The 11,121-nt window shown below is 51.0% G+C and overlaps 1 non-coding gene across 1 annotated transcript; it reads left to right on the top strand.

Annotated features, from left to right (window-relative positions):
* Positions 1–8,095: 8,095 nt before the first annotated feature.
* TRNAG-ACC (transfer RNA glycine (anticodon ACC)) lies at positions 8,096–8,168 on the top strand. Its single transcript has one exon. It is a non-coding gene; the product is annotated as a tRNA-Gly (tRNA).
* Positions 8,169–11,121: the final 2,953 nt, after the last annotated feature.

The raw sequence follows: 11,121 nt of genomic DNA, 5'->3' as shown, positions 1-11,121 counted from the left end.
CACACACTCCATGCCAGGCACTGTCATAGTGCTTTCCATGCCTTTCCTAATTCATCTGCAAAGAATTCCACCAAGTAGACGTTCTTGGGAGAAGGCAATGGCACCCCACTCCAGTACTCTTGCCTGGAAAATCCCATGGGCGGAGGAGCCTGGTAGGCTGCAGTCCACGGGGTCGCTAAGAATCGACGACTGAGTGCTCTCACTTTCACTTTTCACTTTCATGCATTGGAGAAGGAGATGGCAACCCAGTCCAGTGTTCTTGCCTGGAGAATCCCAGGGACGGGGGAGCCTGGTGGGCTGCTGTCTATGGGGTCGCACAGAGTCAGACATGACTGAAGCGACGCAGCAGCAGCAGCAGCAGCAGACATTCTTGTGTTCTCCCTATTACTGATGAGGAAGACATGGATCACAGAGGTGAGTTAACTTGTCCTAAGTCACATAGCTGGGAAGAAACAGAGCTGGAATTTGACTCTGACATCAGAGTCTGAATGCTTAACCACTGTGCTCTCCTGCTTCAACAAATAACTGCCGAATGAGTGGAGGGGGGCTGGGTGGGTGAGGTGGGGGGAATGTGGTAACAGTTTGTTGGAAAGGTGACTGGGGAAGAGGGAACCAGTCATGGATAATCATGCTGACTCAGCATGATTTTAGAACCGAGTGGGGCTGTTGGAAGACCCATGGCTTTGGGGTCAGGCAGGTCAGAGGGTGACACTGGTCCTAGCCATGAGGTCTTAAGCTAGTGGTTTCCCCTGCTTGAGCCCCGGTTTCTTTACCTGTAGTATGTGTGCTCAGCCTCTCAGCGGTGTCCAACTCTTTGGGACCCCTCAGTCCACGGGATTCTCTGTCCACGCTCCTCTGCCAGGCTCCTCTGTCCACGGGATTCTCCAGGTAGGAACACTGGAGTGGGTTTCCATGACCTTCTCCAGGGGATCTTCCCAACCCAGGGATCGAACCCAGGTCTCCCACATTGCAGGCAGATTCTTCACCATCTGAGCCACCAAGGATGCTACCCGGGCTCACACAAGAGTCGGCCATCAGCTGTTGGTCAGCAAGGCAGCTCCGTCACTGGGGGTTGGCTGGCTGTTGGCTGGGGTGCCTGGGCCGCGTGTCTCTCTCCTTTCCCAGCGGGCTAGCTTGGGCTGGCACTCCTGGTGAAGGGTTCCCAGCAAAGCCCGAGAGGGCCAGCGGTATGGCACAAGCACTCCCAAGCTTCTGTGACATTTGCTTTAGTCTCACTGTTGTGGTGGGTTGAATAGCGCCCCCCGACTCTCTCCCCAGATGTGTCTGAGTCAAATCCTTACCGCCACCCTCGGAGGAGACTGAGGCTCTGAAAGGCGTGGTGATTATGGCTGGTAGGTGGGGGTGTCAGGGCCTGAACTCGGATCTCCTGGCTCCTTGGCGGGCAGGTTGACCGCCTTTCACTTCTCCATCCTGCCTCCCACGGCAGGTGCTGGCCTCCTGGGCCTCAGGACCCACAGCCCAACCACAGCTCAACAAAGCCCCCACCCCCGTGCTGCCTGAAGCCACCCATTTGTCTCCCATGGCCGAGATGGCCCCCCACCCAGCCAGGGCCAAAACGATCCCTGCTTCATTGATTTCCTGTCAATTAATTTAAAAAATCCATCTGACCACTCCACAGCTTGCTGGACTCGGAGGATTCAGAAGGAAATAAATAAATTAGTCCTGGAGGGGGACTGGAAGTGAGGGGGCGGTGGGGGGAGGAGACGGGAGGCTTGCTCAGCTCCAAGGATCCAGCTCTGTCCTGCTGTTTGCATAACTTGTGGGGGTCCTGGGAGACCCCGGACCCTCTGCAGAGGAGCAGGGGCCCTGGGACTGCTGCTTGTATTATGATGAGTATTCTTAATAATAGCTGTGTTTTATTGGGCATTATTCTGTGATGGGTATTTCAAATATATTCCACATACGTTACCTCATTAACCCTTCACAGCATCTCTGGGAGCCAGATGAGGAAACTGAGGCTCAGAGAGGTTGGGTGATTTGTCTGAGCCCACACAGTACTCCTTTGGGGTGCACTTTCTGACTTGCCCATTGTAGAGCTATTGGAAAAAAGGGCAAGGGATGGGATTCTTGTGTCTTGGAGGGAGTCTGGGGAGTTATCTCCCAGGGGGAGGACTTGGGTGCTGAACTTCTGGAAGGTTATTGAGACCTTACCATTTGCTTTGATGACTTTCAAACTATGTTTAGCCTGCACATTCCAATGTTGAAGGGAAATCTCACGTAGTTTTGTGAAAGGAAGACGCTGAAAATAACACTGCTTGGTTGGACCGTAATAATAATAACGACCATAACAGGTAACCCTGAAGTCCTGGAGCTGGTTCACCCCGGTTCACGAGAGCTGGTTGTTAAAAATTCAGGAGTTTTCTAAGCCACTTGTTAAACCATCAGCTTGAAATCTGTCGTGATGGGAATATTTGCACCCTGGAAATTGGCCCGTGTTATAAATCAGGGCTCCTCCATCCACTCCCCAAATGTCCACAGGCCTGGACACTTGGGATGAAAGCTACTGCGTGTTTGATGCCATTTTACTGCTCGGTCAGCTCTGTCTCCAGTCTCAGCCCCTCGACTGGACTGTGGGTCTGAAAACCCCCAGTTCCTCTTCTCGGGGAGGATGTTAGGCAAGATAGGCCACTGGTCAGTAAAAGATGGATCTGGAGCTTGGAGAGAGGGAGAGGAGCCGGACCCTGGAAGCTGCTCTGTCTATTTCCTTCCAGTGGGGCCGCTGAGGGCTCAGACTGCCACCCAGGCCTTATATTTGTGGTTGCTTTTTATTTATTTGTTTTAAAAAAAATTTATTTTATTTTGGCTGCACTGGGTTTGCATGGCTGCACATGGGCTTTTTCTGGTAGAGGTGAGCGGGGCTACCCTCTAGATGCGGTGCAGGGGGCTTCTCACTGCCGTAGCTTCTCTCGTAAAGCATGGGCTCTAGGGCGCGTGGGCTTCAGTAGTTGCGGCACAGGGGCTCTAGAGCACAGGCTCAGCAGTTGTGCTGCATGGGTTTAATTGCCCTGTGGCACGCTGAGTCATCCCAGGCCAGGGACTGAACCCGTGTCCCCTGCATTGGCAGACAGATTCTTAACCACTGGACCACCAGGGAAGCCCCGTGTTGCTTTTTAAATTAACTTATTCTGTTCCTTTTTGGCTGTGCTGGGTGTTCATTGCCGTGTGCAGGCTTCTCATTGCAGCAGCTTCTCTCGTTGCAGAGAATGGGCTCTGGCGTGTGTGGGCTCAGTAGTTGGGGCGCATGGGCTTAGTTGCTCCCAGGCATTTGGAATCTTCCAGAACCAGGGATGGAACCTGCGTCCTCTGTGTTGGCAGGCAGATTCTTAACCACTGGGCCACCAGGGAAGTCCATTTTTGTTGTCTTCATTCTCCCCTAACAAGCAGTTTCAGGTGAGAAGAGGGATGTCTTGTGCACCAAAGGCGTTGTTTGAGGACCAACTGTATGTCAGGTCGTGAGGCAGACTTTCTTGTGTGTGTGTGTGAAGCAGAGGCTTAGGTTCATCCAACAGGCAACTCCTGAAAGTCTGCAATACATTCATCCATTCACTCACTCATTCATTTATTCATCCATCAGCATCTGTGGTTATTGACCCCCTAGACAAAAGGCCAGGCCCTGGGCTAAAGCTGTGGGGATTCAGAGAAATATAAGACCTGAGCTCCTATCTGCAACATTCATTGTAAGGGGTACAGATGTCTCACTATGGGCCAGTTAGTTCTGGGCTGGTTCTTACCAGATACATGTACAAAGAACTGTATATGAAGGGATGAAGCAAAAGCTTCCTTGCTGATGGGGCATTTGACTTGGACTCTGAGGGATGCATAGGAGTTCACTAGGCAGAGAAAGGCATTGCAAGAAGTGGGAATCCCACGAGCAATATAGAGGAGGAAGTCTGTATCCTCCTGTTTGAGGATAAAGTGTTATTTGACTAGCATGTGTATCTTTAAGGGCATATCTCTGTGTGTGTGTGTGTGTGTGTATGTGTGTGATGGTAATGAGGCAGAAAGCTAAAAAGGTATGTTAGGACAAATTATTAAGAACCTTGAATGTCATGATCAGGATGTTAAATTTTGCTCAGCTGTCACAGGGGTAGGAGAAGCAGAGGTTTTCGTATGAGGGAGAAAATATCAAATCCATGTATTTTCAAAAATGATGCTGAATAAATTACAGATCCTGCCTCCTTCAGGGTGTTATAGAGACTGAATGACTGAGGACAGCTGCATCTCTGCCACCAGAAAACATAGCAAGCTGGGACACCAGCAGCTCTGAGACTCAGTTTAAATCCTGCCTCTTCCAGGCAGCCTGCCTTGATTACTCCTCCTCCAGAAGGAGTCGTCAATTGGTAGGAGCACTGGGACATCAGCTGCATCTGGATTTAAATCCAAGGCCCATGTTTTGCCGGCTCCGGCTCTTGAGAGGACACTTTAGCCCTTAGAGTCTCACTGTTTGCTTTGAGAGAGTGGTGTCATAATAATTATAATAGTAACATGGTAGGACTGTTGGGAAAATCAAATGAGATCACGGACAGGGAAGTGCCTACTGCTGAGTCTCCTCCCTGATAAAAGGGGTCAGGAAATGAGTCTGCCTTTCCCCGACCACTCAAATCAGATGCTCTGGAAGTGTCTGGCCAGTCGCCCCCTCCCTCCGGGAGATGTCCGCACTGACATTCTTCGTTTTATTTCTAGAACGGAGGATCAGGGACAAAGCGAAGCCTCTTAGTGCCAGGAGTGTTCATAAATTATGGGGAGATGAGAATATTTTAATACAAACCAAAGAATCTCAAGTACAAAGAACTGTTCTGAGAATGTGTTTCCCCCCCCCTTTCCTCCCCCCTTTCCGTTCCCCTGATATTTGGAGCTGAGAAGACTCCTCGGGGAATTTATAACAAGTGGAATATTTAAGGGTAGGGAGACAGAGGTCTCTCTGGCGTTCTCCTTTCAAGGGAAGTCACCTCGGAGTGTCTGGTACGTGCATGAGTGACATGAAAAGAAGGCTGTGAGCAGAGAAGGGGAGAATATGCCAAGAATTGTCAATTATGCAAAAAAAAAAAATTGCTTGTCCAAAAGAGTGATGTGTCTGGCTTTATTCCCCAGATGGAGTTCAGCACTCTGGACGAGGCCCTTGCCAGACTGTGAGATTTTCTGAAAGTGCCTCGGAGCTCGGCTTCTCCGACCCACCCGTGACGAGAGGTCCCTTGGTTAGCTGGGGTCACTCTCCACCTGCTCCGCCAGTGACAGCCATGGGATGTGTGCTTTGATGAATCTTGAAGAGACCAGGATATCCTGAGTCCTGTAGTTGGGACCCAGTTTTCAGAAACGAACCTGGGACTGTCCTGTAAGATTAAAAATGTTTTCTTTTTGTGTTTGTTCTGATAGCTCAGTTGGTAAAGAATCCACCTGCAGTGCAGGAGACCCTGGTTCGATTCCTGGGTCGGGAAGATCTGCTGGAGAAGGGATAGGCTACCCACTCCAGTATTCTTAGACTTCCCCTGTGGCTCAGCTGGTAAGGAATCCACCTGAAATGCAGGAGACCCTGGTTCGATTCCTGGGTTGGGAAGATCCGCTGGAGAAAGGATAGGCTACCCACTCCAGTATTCTTAGGCTTCCATTGAGGATCAGCTGGTAAAGAATCCACCTGCAATGTGGGAGACCTGGGTTCGATCCCTGGGTTGGGAAGATCCTGTGGAGAAGAGAAAGGCTACCCACTCCAGTAGTCTGGCCTGGAGAATTCCATGGACTGTATATCTATGGGGTTGCAAAGAGTTGGACACGACTGAGCAACTTTCACTTTCACTGATGTATTGATTGTGTGAAAAGTAGTAGAAACCTATTACAGTACATTACTCATAACCAATTGTGTTAGTTGGGTATCCAGGCTAACTTTGCTGGATGTATGAACCGATTGGACTTACTAACTCACTCGGAATGGAACTTGCCGTACGTAGTGGATTTACTGTACACCTGAAGTTGTCCCGGTTCTCTCTTTAGTCACTCAAGTGCTCTCTGCCCTGCTGCCCCCCCGCCCCCCACCTCACTCCGAGATGACGAGCCCCATCAAGCGCCTTTTTTTGTTCACACCTGTATCTGTAGTACCCAGCTCAGGGCCTGGACATAGTGGGTGCACAGACTGTCTTAGCTGAGTCATTGATGAGTTGCTGAGCAAGCCTTTGCCTGCCCCAAGCCTCACTTGGCACATCTGTAAATTGGGGATGTTGTACAATAGCCCATTTCCCCACTATTTTTGAAGCTGATACGCTGGGGCTGGGGGCTCAGGGGTTAAGAACCTGGCTGCCAATGAAGAAGACACGGGTTCGATCCCTGGGTTGGAAAGATCCCCTGGAGAAGGAAATGACAATCCACTCCAGTATTCCTGCCTGGAAAATTCCACAGATGGACGAGCCTGGTGGGCTGCAAGCCATGGGGTCACAAAGAACTGGACATGACTGAGCTAGTACCCAACAGCAACAGCTCTGGGGCCAGGCCGGGTGTTGGGTGCTGAGTACATAGAGATGATTCTGACCTGTGGGTTTTCTGGCCCGTTGACAACGTCTGGACTTTGCATTTCCTAGGGTGGCTGCGAGGATGGCTTGGGAAAACGTGTGAAGCAGATGGCAAGACACTGAAAAAACAGGAGACATTTTAGTCCTACTTCTCATTCTCCCGCATCTGGGCTTTTCAAAGCTTTCTCCACCCCAACAAGGATGTTCAAGGTCACCTGTGCCCATGAGGAAGGTGATAAAAGAATCAACACCTGGAATGGTGTTCCAGACAGTATTATTTATGCTTTCCTCCCCCACCTTCCTTATCTGCATACAGGTGGTTTTTATTTTTAATTACTTTTTTAAATTTGGCCACACCGTGCAGCATGCTAGATGTTAGTTCCCTGACCAGGGATTGAACCCACAGCCCCTGTATTGGAAACTCAGAGTCTTAACCACTGGACAGCCAGGGAAGTCCCCATCCTTTTTAAGGATGTCAGATACCCATCTTCTCCCTGGAGCTCTGCTTCCAAATCTCTTTTATTTGAATCCAGGGGAACTGGCCGAACACAAAGCCATCAAAACCAAAGTGGTCCAAGATGTCCCGCTGGCCTGAATCAACCAGAAAAATGAGAATTTCCTGGCTGTCCAAAGGGTTCCATCGGACCCAGGGTCCTGAAGCCTCCGACCCTCCCCTCCCCAGCACGAAGGACAGGCTGGTTCAGGTCCCTCTCCTGAGTTCCTAGCCCAGCAGTGGTTAAAATGTGATCCCTTTTATTCAAGTAATAGAGACGAAGTTCCCGGGCCTTCGAGGAGCATCAATTCCGAGATTTATTAACCAATTTAAAATACTATTGTCTTTCACTTCAGAGCAAGATTGAGGGGTGTTGTTGGAGGAATGTAAAGGCAGAGTGACGGAGCCACAGAGCCAGGAGGTGTCTGTACCTGGGACTCAATAGATATTCATGAACATTCCCGTATTTAGTGAAGGAAATAACTTAATACCGACAGTGCGATGGAATAATAGCTATTTCCTGGCTGACTTGCAGGCCTCAGAAAATGAGATTGTGGCGGCTTCATTTTTCTTGTCTTTTCCCGCGCGCTCCCTGCCAGAGAAGGCGGCCGCGCTGGGATTCTCTCTGCATTTCCAATGAGCTGGGGCCTGCCACCTCCTCCCAGCCCCGGTACTGCCCTTAGTACCCCTCCCCCCGCCATGACCTTGGGCCTGGGCTTCCTCAAGAGGTCACCCCGTGCCCTGTTTAGTAGTCCAGGCGGGGACTGAAGTAGTTCAAGCTTTATTCAGGTGGAGGGGCAGGCAGACTGGTCCACTGGTTTGAACACTTGTTCATTCATTCATTCATTCATTCCGTATTCACCGATTGTCTGCCGTGCGCTGGATGCTGAGGACACAGATAGACCCTCTTGGAGCTCACAGGGCATGGATGGAGGTGCAGAGGAAAGCATTCTAGGGGCCCCAAGAGCTGTCCAGGAAAGGTGCACTGATGCTCACAGAACAGTGGGGCCCTGATGCTCGAGGGACAGATGGTCAGCAACAGCTTCATAAACGATGTACTTCTTAAAGATTGCCTCTGGGGACTTCCCTGGTGGTCCAGTGGCTACGACTCTGCGCTACCAATGCAGGGGGCCTGGGTTCGATTCCTAGCCAGGGAACTAGATCCCACATGCCTCAACTAAGAGCTCACATGCCTCAACTAAAAGGGTCCCATGTGCCACAATTAGCACAGACACAGCCAAACAAAGAAATTTTTAAACATTGCCTCTGACTCACTGGGTGACCTCCTGCCCAGCCCTTTGTAAGCATGATTTCATTTGGTTCTCATAGTAACTTCACAGTGTGGACTCGCATCCTTTGCATGTTACAGGTGAGACACGGAGGTTCCACTGGATGAACTGGCTTCCCCCAGGTCATGCAGCTAAGAAGTGGTAGAAGCGGAGCTGGAAGCCAGGTTTCCAGGCTCTGCCCTGTCCCACTGTCCTGTTGGGGTTTGCCCAGATGTGGGTGTGGGGAGGGCATTCTAGGGGGTGGCAACGGCTGGGGTAAAGCTCTAGAGATGTAAAATGGCCTTATGCTTTGGGGGAACCATGAGAAGTTCCCCAAACTTGAGGGTGAGATGGGAGTGGGAGCAGGTGTAGGGACCGAGGGGCTGTGGGGGCATCCTTGGGAACCTGTGGGCAAAGAGGAGCTAATGAATGATTTCAGCCTTGCAGAGAGGCAGGGCTCTATGTGGGAGGTATCCTGCTTGACCCTCTAGATTGCGCTCCATCCTTCACCATCCTGCCCTGAGCCCGGGAAGCTGACCTGATTGGACACGTCCACAGATTCCCATGCCTGGCCCTGGCTGGGTTCAGCCAATGAAGAGCCCAGCAGGAGATCAGGGGGTGGGAGGAGAGGAGGGTTGGGTGTTTGTCCATCTGGCCTCCCTGGGCTGGATGTGGCCTTTGACCGAAGGCCGTCAAGGGGGAGTTACTCTAACACCGCTCTCCTATTTCCTTCATAGCACTGAGAACCACCAAGGCCAAACCCTTCATTAACGTGCTTGTTCATGGCCTGTGTTTTGCAGGCTCCCTTGGGCCGGGGACCATGTCTGTGATGGTTACCCTGGGCTAACATTTTGGAGTGATTATTATACACTGGGCTATCTTCTAAAAGTTTTCACTGGATTGTCTGAATTCTGACACCCATCACTCCCATTTTATCAGTGGCACACGGACATAAAGTCACTTTCCCAAGTTCACACAGCCAGACAGTACTCACACCAACACTTGAACCCAGACCGAGCCTAGCTTGGAGTACGTGTGTGCTAAGTCGTTCAGTCGTGTCCAACTCTTTTTGACCCCATGGACTGCAGCCCAGAGGACTCCTCTGTCCATGGGATTCTCCAGGCAAGAATACTGGAGTGGGTTGCCATGCCCTTCTCCAGGGGATCTTCCCAACCCAGGGATCGAACCCGAGTCTCCTGCATTGGCGGGTGGATTCTTTACTACTAGGGCTACCTGGGAAGCCCTTAGAATATATTTGTGGCAAGAATAAGGAATGGGTTTTGTTAGACTGTGAGCTAGACTGAAAGCCGATTGCTTGTCAAGCCTTGTGGCTCATCAAGTTACCAAAGTTCAAGTCATGCTGGTCAAGCACAGGTCAAACTAATCCAGTACCTTCTCTGGGTCCCGGTCTGTGCCTCCAACTCCCCGAACAAACATGGCTGCAGAGCTGCACTGTGGCTTTCCTGGACTGTATCACAGAGTTCCTGGGCTCTACGCATTTCTGCCTTTATGGGCCTCTTCCTCCATTAAAAAAAAAAAACAATTAAAATTGTATTTTATGACTGCTTTGGTACAAGAAGGAATATTATCTTCCACTGGATTATGTTACAACTTGGCTTTTGGTTTTAAAAGAAATTAAAACCTTTTCATGGGCCCCTAAAATGTCGTGATCCCTAAACACTCAGCTGACTGTGCATGGCGGAGAAGTCAGGACTGAACGATTGAGGTTTTGACTCTAAGCATTTGTTATTACATGTAAATTGCATACAAGCATTCACAGGGGGCGTGATTACGTCCATTACAGAGATGGGAAAGCTGAGGCTCGCAGAGATTAGCCATCTGGCCCAGGAGCACAGAGTGAATCCACGGCAAAGCTCACACCTGCCTGAGGTTCACCACGTCGTCACGGGAAGTTCCAACGACAGCTCTCTTGGGCCGTGCTGAGGATGACAGCCACGTGGCAGTGAACTTGTCACAGTGTCAAGATGAATGTGTGTCTGGCGCAGGGACGGCAGACGGGACAGAGAGAGTGGGAGACTCAGATGGATTCCTGCTTGACTCCCGGTCCCGGAGTGGTGGTGAGGGCTGGGGACAGAGGAGGGGCCAGCTCTTTGCCCTCGGACTTGAACTTCCGAGTGAAGCTGGCGGCCCCTGAGTCTATGACTACCCTTGGGGTGGAGACTGGGGCTGTTTATAAACTGAGTGTGATCCTGCCCAGCTCCGAATGCAGGTGGTCGGTGATAAGGTGGCTGTTCCGTAATGAGCTCAGTGGGAAGTTAATAAACACCATTGTACTCAGAGAGCAATGGCAGACTTGAGTACGAAATAAGAGAAATAGCCAGGGGGCGGCAGGACGCCTGAGCTGAGGAGCAGCTGTGCCCAGAACACCCCACCCTCCATCCCCACCACCCACACAATGTCAGACAGTCCTCACTTCCTGCAATGGCTCAGCTGTCCCCTGGTCTGTGACCTGGGGCATGTGGCTTCTGGCTCATGGCTGCCTCCTCTGTACAGTGGGGCAAAGGGGAATTAAACAGTTATGGCACCCACATCCTGGGTGCGCTATGATGCTGAAGCCTGGTGTCCTGTGGAGGGCCAGTACAGGCGGTCTCCTCTAAACAGTTCAAAGCCAGGATCTCTTCTGCTGCAGGTGAAGGACTGGAGGCTTGTTGATTCAACCCCCAGGTATTTACTGAGTTCCTGTGACGCACTGAGTTCTCAGTGTGGCGCTGCTTGTGTGCACTGCACCAGACAAGTCCCCTGGGCCTCGGTTTGAGAGGAAGGAGATGGACAATAACAAATAAACGAGGCTTATCCAGGTGGCTCAGTGGGAAAGAATCCA

Source organism: Bos mutus, chromosome 17 (genome assembly GCF_027580195.1).
Source record: "Bos mutus isolate GX-2022 chromosome 17, NWIPB_WYAK_1.1, whole genome shotgun sequence".
In the NCBI taxonomy this organism is placed as follows: Eukaryota; Metazoa; Chordata; class Mammalia; order Artiodactyla; family Bovidae; genus Bos; species Bos mutus.
This window is presented reverse-complemented; position numbering and strand designations above follow the sequence as displayed.